The sequence below is a fragment of the Ceratotherium simum genome, chromosome 12 (genome assembly GCF_057802395.1).
Source record: "Ceratotherium simum simum isolate JZ-2026a chromosome 12, ASM5780239v1, whole genome shotgun sequence".
Lineage (NCBI taxonomy): Eukaryota > Metazoa > Chordata > Mammalia > Perissodactyla > Rhinocerotidae > Ceratotherium > Ceratotherium simum.
The window spans coordinates 43,623,509-43,640,135 of NC_141911.1; the positions used below are offsets into that span (position 1 = coordinate 43,623,509).

Here is a 16,627-nt window from a genome sequence, read left to right on the forward strand (position 1 = left end):
ATACCTACACTGAGATGACACAAATGTAGAAATTATCTGGAAAATATTTTAAGCAGCTATTAAAAAAAAACTTCAACAAATAATCATGAAAAACCCTGAAACAGAATTATATATATGATAATTGAAAGTATAAGCACCATAATAGAAACTATAAATAAGAACCAAATGGAAATTTTATAACTGAAAAATAAAATAACTAAAGTTAAAAACTGTCTGCAGGGGCCCGGCCTGATGGTGTAGCAGTTAAGTGCGCACGCTCCGCTGCTGGCAGCCCAGGTTCAGATCCCGGGCGCGCACCGATGCACCACTTGTCAGGCCATGCTGTGGTGGCGTCCCATAAAAGTGGAGGAAGATGGGCACAGATGTTAGCCCAGAGCCAGTCTTCCTCAGCAAAAAAAGGAGGATTGGCATGGATGTTAGCTCAGGGCTGATCTTCTTCACAAAAAATAAAAAATAAAAAAATAAAAAACTGTCTGCAAAGACTCAATGGCAAGATGGAGATGAAAGAGGAAAGAGTTAGTGAACTTGAAGATACCTCAGTAGATATTATCCATTCTGAAAACAGGGAGAAAAATGATTGGGGAAAAAAAAAAACCCTCAGGAATGAGGGACGACAAAAAAGATCTAACATTTGTGTCATGAGAGTCCCAGAAGGAAAGGAAAAAGAGTATGGCACTGAAAAATATTTGAAGAAATAATGGCTTCCCAAATTTGGCAAAAGGCAATTTCATAATGGGAGGGGATGATTAGGAAAATAATGTCTGAAAGGCTCTGGGGGTTTGGTATAATAAAAAAGACTGCTGAGAAACACTGATCTAGACATTAAGTACCAACATTACTAACAGCACAAAGAGAACCTACCAGATAGCATTTAGGAAAGAAGAAAGCACCACCACCTATGAAATAGTCTTGCCAAAAAAAAAAAAAATTGCAACCTGACCTGATCAAGCCCATAAACTAGCAATTTAACGGGAAATACAGACAGAGAAATATGTTAAATCTACCATCTGGATAAACTTAGCAAAATCTGGCTATGGAACAAAACAACAACAGGATGAAAAATGACAACAACAAAAAACCAAGCCCTTTTCTTTAACAAATAAATTGCACCAGGGGAAAAAAGAATGGAAAGAAAACCTGTTATTAAAAGACGCTTAAAATACATATTTTTAAAAACAGACCAAAAACTTATGGTTTATTTTGGATGCATCCTTGGATGATAAAACTATTTTTTAAATGAAAATGATTGTCATAAAGTACGGTATGGTTATTTTAGAGCATTCACCTTTTTAAAATTTCGGAACCAAACATATATCTTGCTAGATAATTTAAACTTTAAAGGAAGTCCTTAGGCAAACTATCTAAAAAAGATAACGTACAAAAAGATAACCATGACATTAGAAAGCAATATATCTTTCACAAAATGTTGCAAACTGGATAAAACAGCATTGCTGATAATTAAGATGTGTCCTAGAATGAATAGGAAAAAAATCCTTGAAATAACCAAAAGGTTACAAAAGAGAACAGTACATCCAAGTGGATATAAAAAGGGAATTAAAATTTTGGCAAACTAATTATGAAATGAACATTCATTACTATATGTTTACTTTATACAGTGTCCCATATTTGCATTATATTTTTCAATAAAAGATGATTTTAAAATAGCCACAAAATTCCCTTCTTCTGAATAAGGAAAACACCCAAGTACAAATAGAAACCACTGACATTGCGCAGAAATATTTGATAATAAGATGAACATTCATGTGATCTGGAATATGCATATAATAATATTATAAACCATCTAAATAAAAGCACAAAATTAAAATGTTCTTCACAGAGAATGGAGAACTCTAAATTGAAAACTGTTGTTACAAGGCAATGTATTATGTGAGGAAGAAATGATAAATAATAAAATAGAGAATGTCCTAGATCATTTTGATGTTCCAGTCTGACAGGCTCTCTTCATGCATATAAAAACTTCTAAGTTGTCTCAAGTAATTAGAGGGTTCTAAACATACGGTAGATATTTTAAAGTGAAATATGCTAAATGGAGGCATTTTGAAAACTTTCAAGTGTAACCAGGTGTGTTCCCTGATAATTTAAGCTCATTAATTTGCAAAATGTGTTTCATCTCATTCCTAAATAAGAACTCGCATTTTCCTTTTTACTTATTTTTTTTTCCTTGAAAGGTTATTGCATTCATTGGAGAACCAGTGCTGTCTTGAATTTGGTGAGTAAAGAATATATTCTACTTGTTGAAACTTGATTTCAAAACTAGACATAATAGTATACTGTACTGCCATTTGGTTGTTCCTGTATACTTTTCTCAAGATTACAATTTCCTGATAACAACCAATAGTTGGCTAATTTGATCCGAGTCATTTTCATTCATTTGTTCAATAGAAAAAAATGTAATAAATTACCAGTGTATTTTTAGTGTTTTTCAAATGAGAATTCAGAAGGACTTCAGGGTCTCCATGGAATCAAGCTTTGAACTTTACGACAAAAATGAAAATGAGGAATGATTCTATGCAGTCTTGATGCTTATTTTTCTCTAGACAAAATATTGTTTAATCAGTGTTTCCCAAAGATTGGTGCTTATATCTTTGGTTGTAAACGATGAGCTTTTAAAAAATTGTTACATATTTTATTGTAATAGAAAAATATGAATAATACAACTAACCCTCAGTTTGCAGATGTTGTTGTTTAGAACAAAGCTAAGTTCAAAAATGATGTTAATTAAATGGTTAATTTCATGTGGCAAAAGTTTCGATGTTGGTATGCAAATGGCTGGTGTGGAAAACCCTGATCTATCAACAGTGCAACAAGCATTGGTTTGAAAAAGAGGAAACCCTGGTTCCATTTCTGGCTCAACTTATGTTTGTTCATTCAATTCTTCATATATTTCCTAGTTTAAAAGTTTAGTTTAGTGTTCATTATGATACTGTAGAGTATCCAGGTGTTTGAGATTGACTGTAAGGCTGTGGGGGATGAGTCACTTTACTATAGACCGCTGTTTCCCCAAATGAGGGCTTGGAATAGAGTTAATTCTGCTTCTCTAATATTGCATAAAATAACATTAAGGACTTTATCAAATATCACTACCAGTGAGTTATAGTGGATGTTTCCCCATGTCTGAGTCAGCCTTTGATGGTTTGGTTGTGTCTGACCATCTAGCCCTTGGCACCATGCCTGCTGTAGGTTCTGAAAGCTTTCCTGAGTGAGTTATCTTCGAGCTGCTCCATTCCAGCTTTTATGATTTTGGGTTTCTGTGATTCTCTACACACGGATCTACCAATATGAATCATTTCAGCCAGGTACATGTTCCACTAAATTTTTATAAAATAATCTTTTCTTTATGTATTGCACAAAGCAAATTATAGGAAAATTTGCTATAGGTAGTTTCTATTTGGGGAGAAAATTGATATGGCCTTCAGAGGTATTCTGGAGTCCATCCTTCTCACAGAAGTTTCTTCAGAGGAGATCTCTATGGATCTTTATGTTTCAGGGCATTAATTTCACTTAGAGCATTAGTTCTCCCATCTAAGGAATTTTATGTTAAAATAAATTTTAATATTTTTTTCTAACAAGCGTCATTGTCTACAACCCAACTCAGCATTCTAACATTTTCTTGCAAGTATCTCTATGGTTCAGTTTTGGATTTGATGTAAAAGGTGTATAGTCTACTCTTAACATCACCTCAGAAAAGTGTCATCAACTTAAAAAAGCCACTGGCCCTTGCTGTGCTGCCAGTGACCATCTACAGAAGTGGGAATTATGGTGCTTGTCCTAAAGGTCTGTTGGGATGATGAAGTAAGAAAATCTGAGGCAAAGTTGCCTGGCATGGTGGTCTGTATCTAATTGTATCTGAACGGAAACTTCCTCTGCCTGATTCCTTAAATTCCTTGAGGGCACCAACGGATCTTCTTCATTAAGTAGCCCCGTTGCCAAGCACGCTGCCTACATGCATGTCCATAAATATTAGTTGAATGAATAAATGAATGTTCTGCTCTGGGTCCTTACTTTTTCTGTCTGATAAAAAGCAGACGTGTCTGTGCTGCATTAGAAGATGACACTGTATTTCCACAGTGTCTTTTCACCTCAGAGCTCACATTACTTTCTATCAAATTATCTCACAGCCCCTTATCACATCCCAGAGAGAGGGCAGAAAAGCCAAAGAAGTAATTTTCCCTATGGTTCCAGTGGCGGCTCTTCACACAGGCACACATGGAACATCACCTAGAGTGACAACTAGTGTCACCTCATCATAACATATGTCTCCGACAACGGTCAGCAGATATTCAGAATAAACTAAAAGACACCATGAATGTCATTTAGGGGCTATAGGTGGGGAACTGCTAGTGACTTAATCGCATTTATTCTTTTCCAGATGGTACACTGGTGACCTCTAGTGGCTAAATTGATTCAAGATAAGTTTGTTTCACAACAAAAAATTTTACTTCATTACTTCAATCCTTTTGTTTTCCCTTCATTTAGTAACATTTTCTACTTGTGGAATGAACTTAATTATGCACAGTCATTTATATCTGTTCATAACCAAATATTATTTTTGCATTTCATAGAATCACAGAACTTTTGAGCTGAAACAGCTCTCAAAGGGATTTATTGGTTTTATTTCATTCTGAGCAGAAAACAAGGCCCAGATAAATAAAGTGACTTGCCTGAAGTCTCACCTCAGGGGTGGGACTACAAGTCTAATGGGTCTAAGGCTCTTTCCACACTTCAGATGACGGCACCCCAGCTCACATCTGACCACAGTGGCAGGAGAGACTCTCAAGAGAGAACAGCCCAGCTAAGCCCTTCCTGAATCTCTGAGGCACAAAATAGTGAGCAAAATAAAATGATGGTGCTTTACAACACTAAGTTTTGGATTACGTTACACAGCAATAATAATCAGAACAAAGAGTTTATTTAGGAAATTTCTCTGATTCTGTAAAAAATACTGAATGAAAAATATAAAATAATGTACACTTCTTAAATACTACTGGAATCTCAGTTAATCTTCTATTAACAGGCAATAATAACGGCTGTAACAAATCAAAGAGCTTTCAGTCCCAAAGAATACATGTTCCAATTGATAGAAATATAAGTTCTTCTTCCTTCATTAGGCTGTGAATTTTAAAGATATGTACATTTTGAAAATATGAACCCAAAAGAGGACATATGTGTTCTGCATTCTATAAAAATCAATGAGTCAATCTCCATCGAAAAGTATACTTTGAACTCCTAATGTGTTAGTCACTTAAGGGAATATAGGAGTCTCTCAAAGAGTTTATAATCTAGTTGGTAAGACACATAGAACTCACATTAGATAGAACAACTGTAAAATAGGATGGTACTGAGTATGACAGAACTTTTGAGAGAGGAGAGAGCAGTTGGGCTGGGTTACGAAAACATAGAACAGGGCGTTGGGCATGGTGAAGAGAATTTTCTGACTAGTATGCTCGTTATTCTCCCAACTGTAAATTCTATGAGAGTGGGCAGTGCTACTGCCTTAATTCCTACACTATCTCCAATACCTGGCCCACTATAGGGATGCAATATAAACATATTGAATGAATGGTTGAATGATACATGTTTGGAAGTGGTAGGAATATCTAGAGTTTGAACCAGAAAGAATTAATAGATGAAAGAGTGAATGAGTGAATCAGCTGGGGAGGGCATGGAAAGCCAAGTAGGAATTTGATACAACAAATTCCTAAGGTGGTGAGTGACATGTTTTCTAGAAAGACTTGTGTAGAGGCAGTATGCAGGGTGAATTGGCAGGAAGAGACTATGGCAGGAGAACATAACAAGAATAACAGCTAACATGTATTGAGTTCTGTTTGTAAGGTGCTGTACTGAGCACTTAACATAAAACATCTCATTCAGTCCTGACCGTAATCCTATAAGGTAGGTACTATGATTATCTTTATTTTGCACATGAGAAACTGAGATTCTGAGAGGCTGAGTTATATGACTGTATACGACTGTTACAATAATTCAGTTGTGAGTGGTAAAGGCAGTGGAAATGGAGAAGAGAGGATATTACCATAAAGATTTTAAAGAAAGTATAAAAGCAAGATGTGTTAAGAGATTAAATCAACTGCAGAGGATAAAGTGAGGGAAGGGTCAAAGGTGACCATGGTTTTTAGTCTCAGGTTCTAGAGAAATGATAGTACCATGCTGCAGCTCTGCCACATGGATGATTAGCCTATAGTCCCTCCAGCTCTTTTTAACCCAAGGTTCTGACAGAGAAGTCAGCCCTGCTAAGCTGTCCATTGTATGAAATAAATTAAATTCTCTCCTTGCAGCTAGAAAGGTACTAGTTATGTGCCAATCCTGAGATAACTGAGAAAGGAGTCACTCAAATCCTTTTCTGTGTTCCATGGTTCATTTGAGGAAACCTGGCTGAGAAAGGCTATGATTATTTAGCCGATTTCCTTTGGAAAACTGTATATCATTTACTTAGCCTGTTTAACCTTGTCTTTCCCTGGTCTAGTAAACCACTTCAAAATACTGACTATCTTTAACCAAGAAAGTACTGGTTCCAAAGTTCTAACTTTGACCTAGCAAGTTCCTAGCTCTGAGCTCCCAGATCATTTGATGTCCTAGTCCATTGAATTTAATTCTTGAATTCAATAGCTTGAACTATTCATTGTTTTGTTTTCCTGTTTGTTTTCTCTATAAAGAATTTTCTTGAAAAGATTTTTCCCTTCCACCAGTAACTTCGCCTTCTTAAAATGGTGACCTCAGAATCTAGACTTTGTAGGTTGGTCACACTGTACCACTGTGTAAAGAGCCCAGAATTTCCAGGACTCTACAGGCCTTTCCTGAAGTGCTGATGCTTCCCCTTTCTCACCACTTGGGGTTGATGCCCTTTCCCTGCCTTGTAATCCACTGAGACTGAGAAGGGCTTACCTCATGGTGACATTTCACTGGGAGAGTCCTGGGTTTTGACCAGAACATCTGTAAATTGCCTTAGGTCAATCACCAAGCTGATGGAGAAAGGTTTCTACAGCCTCCTAACCATAAGTCATTCACCTTTTGTATCTTTAAATATTTAAACTTTATGGAATTTTCTGGAGGGGATTATTAGGACTGAGGGGGTGACAGAAAAAGAAAAATAATTGCTATTTCAGGTAGAACAATAAAGAACTGTGGGTGGATTTTTAGCTAACTACAGCACAAAAGTTCATATTTTGAGCTTATTTTTTGCATATTAGCAGTGACAATTTAAAAAAACTTTAAAAATGATTTGTTTAGTCAGGAATACTAATTGTAGAGAATTTTCCATTATATATCACAAATATTTTTACTATATTTGGAAATAGATTTTTAGTACAAAAATCATTATAAGATTGTACTATGTAATGTCATCTATAATAAGATAACATTCACTCAGTGCTTACGAGGTGCCACATGCTTTTACAAGAACTATCTTACTTAATTCTTACAAAATTTTTATGAGGTAGCTACCTGCTGTCCCCATTCTATGGATGAGGAAACTAAAGGTTAGAGAGATTAAATAACTTGCCCAATGTTACCACAGCTAGCTGAGCAAGGATTCTATTCCAGAGACTTTAACTGCAGAGCCTGGAAACTTAATTATTACTCAGTGCTGCCTAAGGAAAAGGCATACTCCATATATGAATAATAAAAAACGGAAATACCAGCCTTAGCAGCAATATTTGTGTGTGAACAGTTAATAGACTTAGCAGCAATAATTGTGATATGCAAATTATAAGTACCTAAACCTAAATTTTTCTCAGCCAAAGACTTCCTTTCCATGTACTTAAACTAATAAAACTGTAACTTTTCAAAAAAAATCATTCAACTCTGATTAGTGAGACCCTTAAGCCAACAGTACAATAAAGAGTATAGTCAGTGGCTGGACCATAGGAGCAAAAAGTGCAAAGTTCAGGCCAAGAGATTAGGATGGAGAAAAAAAGGAGGATGACCTAGGACAACATAGATATGAGAGAGAGAAAGTGGAAGGGAGGGAGGATAGAGCAAGGCATGGAAGGGAGAAACAAGGCCACAGAGGGCAATCAAGAGTGGATAAAAGCCAAGGCAGGGAACAGAGTGGATAAAAAAAAATGTGTGGAGGGAATGAGGAAAAAGGGAGAAAAAGAGAAGGCATGAGTTACAACGAATTAAGGATGCTACTGTGAATCGACTTCTATTAGAATGTTGGAAATGAGACCAAGTGTGGTGGTGTTTTCCTTAAAACAAATGTAGGAGGATGGGTTATGAAAAATAGTGTAGTGAAATGACAAAGACAGCTCTGCTCTGTGTCACCATTTTGTCACTATGGTATATCTCATATGTGGAAGTTAAGATCATAATCCTAACATGAATCCTGAATTTGAGATCCATGTCAAAATACCAATGTTTGGTTTATAAACATCCCATCCTCTGAGAGAAATTAAGGTTAACAATTTTGGGGGGCCTAGCCACATGGTAATAGGAACACATGCTGTCTACACCCACCTTCCATCCAGTGGCCATTCACTACAGGAGGAGCCCAACTTGAGGCTTGAACCAGACGCACTGAAGTTACAGCCTGAATAGAATACCTGGTATGTAGTAGGCTCTCATTAAATATTTGTTAAATGGGTGAATGAATAAAGGAATATTTAATTTTTCCTTGTTGGTCATCTTTCGCATCTCTCTTTTGGGGGCTAATGTATAAGAGAAGAAGAAATGAAGTGAGCCAGCCCTGATGGCCTAGTGGTTAAAGTTTGGCGCTCACTGCTTCAGCGGCTCTGGTTCGCTTCCCCGTCATGGAACCACACCACCTGTCTGTCAGTTGCCATGCTGTGCTCATGGCTCACATAGAAGAACTAGAATGACTTACAACTAGCATATACAACCATGTGGTGGGGTTTTGGGGAGAAAAAAGAAAAAAAGAATACAAAAAATAAGGAAGAAATGAAGTGAGTGAGTATAAGTGAGAATTGAGGAATTGTTCCAGATTGGAGACTAAAGCGACATGACAATTAAATGTAATGTATAATTCTGAACTAGATGCTTTTGCTATAACAATATTATCAAGACAACTGGTGAAACTTAAATTCACTTTGAAGATTAAGTGATAGTAATGTACGAATGTCATTTTCCTGCTTTTGTTGGTTGTATTGTGATTATGAAGAGAAAGTCCTTGTTTGTAGGAAATACGCACTAAAGTGTCCAGGGGTGATGGGGCATTGGATTGTCAGCTTACTCAAATAATTCAGGAAAAAAGAATCCTTCTTAGCCTACTTGTAAATTTTTGGTAGTTGAGATTGTTTCAAAATAAAAATAAAATTAAAACACATAAGACACGACTGTGCTGAAGGGTGGCATTTACAACTTATGTCTCATCTCCCCTGTTCCCCGCTCTCTGTGCCTTGTGTGTCCTATAACTAAATTTGCCACTTTCTATGTTTTATTTTTCTAAGACAACTTTTTGCACACATCACTAAAAAGGCAAGAGGCAGTAGTGAAGTTTTGATAGATGTCCCTAATCCTAGCACTGGTATTTTCATATCTCAAAATCAGCACTCATGTTAGGATTAATATCTTACTTCCATATAGTAGAAAAACTCTGTTAATCTTATTTTTCTAAGAAAAAATTATTCCATAAATATAACATAAAAATGTAATAATAATCCCTTCACACTAATAAATACATTTTTCCAAGTTCTCTTCTCATCCTATTCCATAGACATAAATTACTTTCACATGGTTGTAATCAAAACATAGATACAAGTTTACATTCCACCTTTCCTGTCTGAGCATATTCCAATATTGTCACAGAGCCTCTGGGGCTCCTCTGGCCCTCTGATTCCATGATTACATTTTTGAAAGACTGACCGCATAGCATAACTAGGGGACCATATTTCATTATTCAATACCTGCAATGCGGGCACCTTATTGCCTCTACCTCGTCAGAATAATGCACTTATGCTATCTATCTGGTAATTTCTATCCTGATGCGCTGTCATTTGACAGAGGCTTTGAAGTCACTGGGACCTGGGCTGGAATCCCGGGTCTGCTTTGCACAAGTTACTAAACCTTTCTGAACCCCAGTTTTCAATCTGAAAAACAGGGATAATAATATGAATCACATGATATTTGTGAGGATTAAATGAGATAATGAATGTGAAATTCTTAGCACAGTGCCTGGTATGTAATAAGTTCTCAATAAATGTTTGTTATTATCATTATTCATCTAAGAAATACGTGACTAGTTAGTAAAATGTGGGCTTACTCAAATATTTAATTTTGTGACTCTTGGTTTTATTTGTGACGAGCAATGGGTTATTTTTTAGATAGTATCGAGTAGCCAAAGAGTTAACTAGGATTTCTAAAGAAACCAACAGCTTTTCTAATTATCACCAGAATTGAGAACCTATAGGAAAAGTGGAGTGACAGCTGATTAATCATCTTGCTCCAACACCTGCTTTAATTTTTCTGCCTCCCAAAAAAAAGTTGAAAAAAAATTTCTAAAAGATGTAATCATTGGAACATGACAGAAATATTACACACACAGTTTGCTTATAAAAAATGATCAGTTAGCTACGAATTTGCCTAATTCCTTTACAATCAAATGATTATACATTCTGGAAAAAGAGTATTGTCCCAACTTACTCTACTACAAAATGGACCAATAGAGGAGTTACTGTTTGTGTTAGTAAAAAACATTCTGCAAAAGCTGTTCTTTGAGAAATTCCTTGAAATATAGGCTCCTGCTGGGCAATTGTGTGCTCGATGATCACTAGTATTTCACAGAGAGGTACTGGCTGAGAAATTTAGTGTTTAGGGGCCAACAGTCACTGCTAACTGTGACTGAGTCTCTCAAATTACACATTGATTACATTTTATTTACAGAAATTCTGTTTTTACACTATTTTAGAGCAGAAGAGACAAGAAACCACTGTGTAAGCTAAGGAATGTTGTAATAGCATGAAGCTCAAGCCATTTAAAATTTTAAAATAAAAAAGGATACGAAACGTTGAAAAAAATCTTCTAAGTACTTTTCTAAACAAAGCTTTCTAAATAGTTATTGTGACCTTAGAAAAACCCACTAACCTTGCCACCAAGAATGAAAATGAAAGCAAAATATTCACATGGATGAGCAAATAATAGTAGTCTTTTGTCTGCTGGGATTCTCAGGAGTGATAAGAAAGGAAGAATGTGTTTTAAAATGCAGGCTTTTTCAAACCGCTTTTACTAATATGCTACCAGCAATGAGAGGACCACGCATGCGCACAGCCAAGTACTCTGAGCCAAAGTCATTAAGCTGACAATGAAACGTGTGTGTGGAGAAACAAGGGAACAATGACTAAATGGGGAAGAAAGCCAGTAAGAGCTGAAAAGGGCCGGCTGTTGGCCGTGTGCATCCCAGGAAGGCGAGTGGCAGGAAAACCCAGGTCACTGGGATAGAAAGATGGCAAAGGAGACGTACTATTCTCCCGGACCATTCATGTGGACTGCCACTGAGTCCCTCCGTTTCCCATGTCAAGGACTGAAAATGAAGTCCTCGACATGGAAAGCAAAACGTTTTTCTGGAACAGCTTTTACAATAACTCTGGTTCTGTGATTGGAGTGCATATTATTTCCAGTTGGGTCACTCATAGCTTTGGGATCATTTAAAATTTGCATTCCTAGTGTTGAGGGGCACCACGGAAGCTGGTTCATCCAGTTTGTACTGTTCTGTTAGAGTTACCCTCCTTCTCTCCACACTCCGGATTCTCTTTGAAGGCTCACAGAGAACCTTCAAAGGGTCTCTCAAGTGAACCCACGAGTCTCTAAGGAAACCAGGCTCTGACCCTCAAATTTGAACAAGTCAGGCAGACGAGAGGCCTGTGAGGGGAAGTGTGGCCAAAGCTGATCCAATCCAACTGGGGCCTTTCTGGAATGAAGGTCCCTGTGTTGGAAAATAGCCACCTGGCCCCCTTCTCATCAGGAAGAGGACCTGGGAGAGGTCACCCTCTCATTAGCTCAGGAGCTCAGGTAAATCAATTTCACCCCTGATTATGTGACTCTTCTCTGGAATTTTCTCTAGAAAAAAAAATTAGCACAATTATGGAGGATTTCATATAAACAACGTAAAAATTCTTACTCTTTTTTGTTAATCTAATGAAGAAGAAAAAACACATTGCTGATACAAAGCAACTGATGGATGGGTTTGTCTTTTAAAGGAAGAGTCAAAATATTAATACTTATCCTTTGATGAGAAAATTAGAGAACACTCTAGATCACTGAAAACATTTAGATACTGCCCTAACACTCCATTTCTTAAGCTTGTTTATTAAAAATATTTTTTGCATTATGCTAGATCATTTATTTCAGTTAAGTGGATTTCCTCTGATTGAAGATTTTTTCGCAGAAGGAACACTTACAATTTCTAGCAATATATTAGTGACCCTAGAGCCATACCACTCTCAGAAGCTACTGAGAAGCAGAGTTAATCTTCTTTTTCTTATTGAATCTCTTATGCTAAGTCTCTAAGACATTTTGCTGGGCCAGGGGAGGTATTCCTAATGCCACTATCCATATTATCTTCAGCTTACAGGAACAGATATTTCATTCAGCCAATGTCATTATCTATACTTATATGGATCCCAAATGCCAATTAAGATTTGCTGAAACTTTCTGCCATTGCTGGTGCAATGAACACACTTGTTCAATTCCACTAAAAAAAACCGTTTCTACCATACTAGAGATGATCATTTTTGACATCCCTAATGATGTCTGGATAATCTTTTAAATTAATATTCATGGCCAAATTCATTGGAGGGTGTAAATTGAGATGATGTAGGGAGGGCTTCACTTACCCTGACCAGCACACATGGCAGACACTTGCCTCATCCTTGTGTACTTATTTAATGCTGCCTCCACTCTGGGACTCTCCTCTGCACAGTATCCTTCCAAGAGGTCCAGTGTAACCTGGCAAACCCATTAAGAGCATTGCAGCAGACATTCATGAGCACGGTGCTGGCTGCAAACACTGGCTCCATTCACCATCAGAAAAGAAAGGCCTGCTCCCTTTTCATGGACGAGACTCCTGCAACGGCTCAGTGTGTCTACCAGCTGGGTAGCCACAAGTCTATTTCCTTCTTTAGTCTGTATTATAATGGAGGGTGAGATGAAAAGGAATACAGACCCTTGATACCTTTTACTTGGAGCGCTAACTAATGCAGGGCCTCGTGTCTGATCTTCTGCTTGGCTGAGGGGGTGGCAGATGGCCTTCTCAAAGCTTTTCAAACCCAGGCTGCTTTCAGCAGGGCATGAAGCGGGTATTGTTACATTTTCCGTGTAGTGGTAGGAAGCAGCCCCAAATAAAAGCACACGACAATTGTGCCACTTCTCTGGGAAGCTTATTACAACCTTACAATGAGGGCTAATTGGCTGATGCCAAAAGCAGACGCAGAAGCAGCTCTGAATATTATTTAGGAGAGGCTTGTAGAGAGCAGAGTCAGGAAGGAGGCTGAGGCATAAAGGAGAACGGCAATGGGCGGAACATCGATGGGGAAGAGGTGAGGGCTGGGAAGAAGAGGAAAAAGAGGAGCTGTATTATTTTTATCAGAAAAACATCATGCTCTTGTTTAAAGAGCTTGTTCACATCCACCTCCCTCTTCTTCCGCTTGTGCCTCCTTATCAGAAGAACGTCAACAGGCAGTCCAGGCTTACAGAGCAGTGTCCACAGGACACTGCCGTTACCATGACAACTGATGTGGACAAATCTTGGAGCTTTTTAAGAAACTCTTGTGTGACCTCCTTGAAGTGGGCAGAGAAGGAACTAAAATGTACTGAACACTTACTGTGTGCCAGGTTAGTTCTAGAAGCTTCCTTTATTATTTCCTTTAATCTTCAAAATGATTCTGAGACATATTCTTATGATCATTTTGCAACAGAGGCAACTGAGGCTCAGGGACGTTAAATAACTGGTTCAGAGTCTAATAGACTCAAATCTAGGCATTTCCTACTCCAAAGTTCAAGCCCTTTCTGCCACACTACCCGGGGCCAGTTCTCCAAATAGCCAGGTCCTGTCTACTACCTGGCGTGTGATAGTGGTGCTCAACAAATGTTTTCTGAAAACAGAACTAAACTGACCCAGAAATGGAGATAGGAAAGAAACTCTAAAGAGGAGAAATAATTTAGGAAAGCTGACCCTAGGAGTCAATTCTCAGCTAGGGGCTGGCCTGCCTAACTGGCCCTCACCCCAATATACACACACACTCAGTCAGAATTCTTTGGCAAATATGTGTTGAGTGTCTGTTGTGTGCCAGACATTGTGCTAGGTGCCAGAAGTGCAAATATTTTAAAACCCAGGTTCTGTCCCCTAGCAGCTCACAGACTGTTGGGGAGGACCCATGCACATACAAGTATAATATGTTGGGAAAAAATATAGGTAGAGGTAAGCTTGGGGTTCTCAGGAAGGAGAAAGGAAACATAACTCAGCCTGGGAAGGTCAAGGAAGGCTTCCTGGAGGAGGTGATGCCTGAGTGGATTCTTAAAGGATGAGTAGAAATTAGCCAGGCAAGAGAAGGGTGAGTGGTGTTATTCCAGGCAAAGGGAGCAGCATGAACAAAGTCCAGAAGCAAGAAATGGGCAGTGTGTGCGTGGAACCTTGTGTTTTGTATTGAGTCCAAACTATGTGGCAGGAAATGACACTGAAGAGAAAGGTAGGGCCAGGAGGAAGGAGACTTTAAATGCCATGCTAAGTGTCTTGGACTTCATCCAGCAGGAGATGCAAGGCATTGACTGATCTCTGCAGGGAGAGGAAGTGATATGGTCAGTGGTAGAGGATAGATTTGAAGGGATAAGAATTGAAATAGGAAGAACAGTTGGGAGGCTGATACTGTGGTTCATGTGGGAGATAATGAGTGCCTGAGCAGGGGAGTGGTGATAAAGATGGAGAAGATTTATTTGAGAAACATTTTCAAGGTCAATTCAACAGGAATCAGTGATTGGTTGGATTGTGAAAGATGAGAATGGAACCATGACACATGAATTTCTAGCTTAAGGAACTGGGTGGGTGATGGGACCATTCATTAAAATTATGAATCAGGAGTGGGAGCAGGTTTGGGGGTAGTGGAGGGGGCAGATGAGTTCATCTGACACCTGGAACATATCCAGGTGTCTAGCAAGCATTGGATTATCAATCAGAAACGCAGAAGAGAGATAAAGACAAATGAAAAAGATTAGAGAACAGAAGTCTGAAAATAGTTTCTTCTGCAGTCATATCTGTCCTGCAGATGTGTTTTGTTTGGACTTTCATGATATTGTTTTTAAAATTAGGATTAGGTTAAAAAAAATGGAAAAATCAGGACGTTGCACACACAAAAAATCTGTATTTCTGGTATCTCTTGAAAATTCTGCTTATTTGCATTTCTATTCTTCCATGGCAACAGTCAGCTAGAAGTGTGAGGCACCTCTGCTCTCTGAGTAGGGCACATGCTCTCCAGGGAACCTTGGGCCTCACCTGGCTGGACCCCTGGCCTTGAGGCTCAGCACTGGTTGACATGTTATTATCACAATTGCTCTGTTGTGTTTCTTACAGTAGAGTTAATAGAAAAACTTTTCTTGTTCGTTTATCTCAATCAAAAATAGAAAATGTGGGGCTGGCCCCGTGGCTTTGCAGTTAAGTGCACATGCTCCACTGCTGGCAGCCCGGGTTCGGATCCCGGGCGCACACCGATGCACCGCTTCTCCGGCCATGCTGAGACCGTGTCCCACATACAGCAACTAGAAGGATGTGCAACTATGACATACAACTATCTACTGGGGCTTTGGGGGAAAAAAAGGAGGAGGATTGGCAATAGATGTTAGCTCAGAGCCGGTCTTCCTCAGCAAAACGAGGAAGATTAGCACGGATGTTAGCTCAGGGCTGATCTCCCTCACACACACACACAAAAAAAGTAGAAAATGAAATCTAGTCCAAGAGGACTGTGCGTTTCAAGGAAAATGGTAGTGAGAAATGAAGAATATTCCCATATACTTGATATGCAAACAAAGTACATCCTTTTTGAAAGAATTAAACTTGAGACACCATTGTGAAATAAACCATATTAAGAGCCATATCTGCTCTATTTAAAAGATGCATGATGACTTTCCATTTGTTTGTATCTTCTTTCATTTCTTTCATCAGTGTTTTGTAGCTTTCAGTGTATGTCTTTAATATTGTTAAAATGTCCATTATACCCAAAGCAATCTACAGATTCAATGCAATTCCTATCAAAATCCCAATGGCATTTTTTTACAGAAATAGAAAAAACAATTCTAAAACTCATGTGAAACTACAAAAGACTCCAAATAGCCAAAACAATCTTGAGAGGAGAAAAAGAACAAAGCTAGAGACATCACACTTCCTGATTTCAGTGTAATAAAAATATATTACAAAGCTATAGTAATTAAATGGTATGGTACCGGCCTAAAGACAGATGTATAGACCAATGGAACAGAATAGAGAGCCCAGAAATAAATCCATGCATATATGGTCAACTGATCTTTGACAAGGGTGCCAAGAATATACAATGGGGAAAGGATAGTTTCTTCAATAAATGGTGTTGGGAAAACTGAATATCCACATGCAAAAGAATGAGTTTGCTCCCTTATCTTACACCATACACAAAAA

General features: G+C 38.1%; 1 long non-coding RNA gene across 1 annotated transcript in view; it reads left to right on the forward strand.

The window, feature by feature from the left end:
- The window catches only part of LOC147915844 (uncharacterized), a 68,957-nt gene that overhangs the window by 7,044 nt on the left and 45,286 nt on the right, over positions 1–16,627 (forward strand). Inside the window, exon 2 of the long non-coding RNA XR_015553825.1 lies at positions 2,190–2,230. This is a non-coding gene — a long non-coding RNA (uncharacterized LOC147915844). The remainder of the gene's footprint in view (positions 1–2,189; positions 2,231–16,627) is intronic.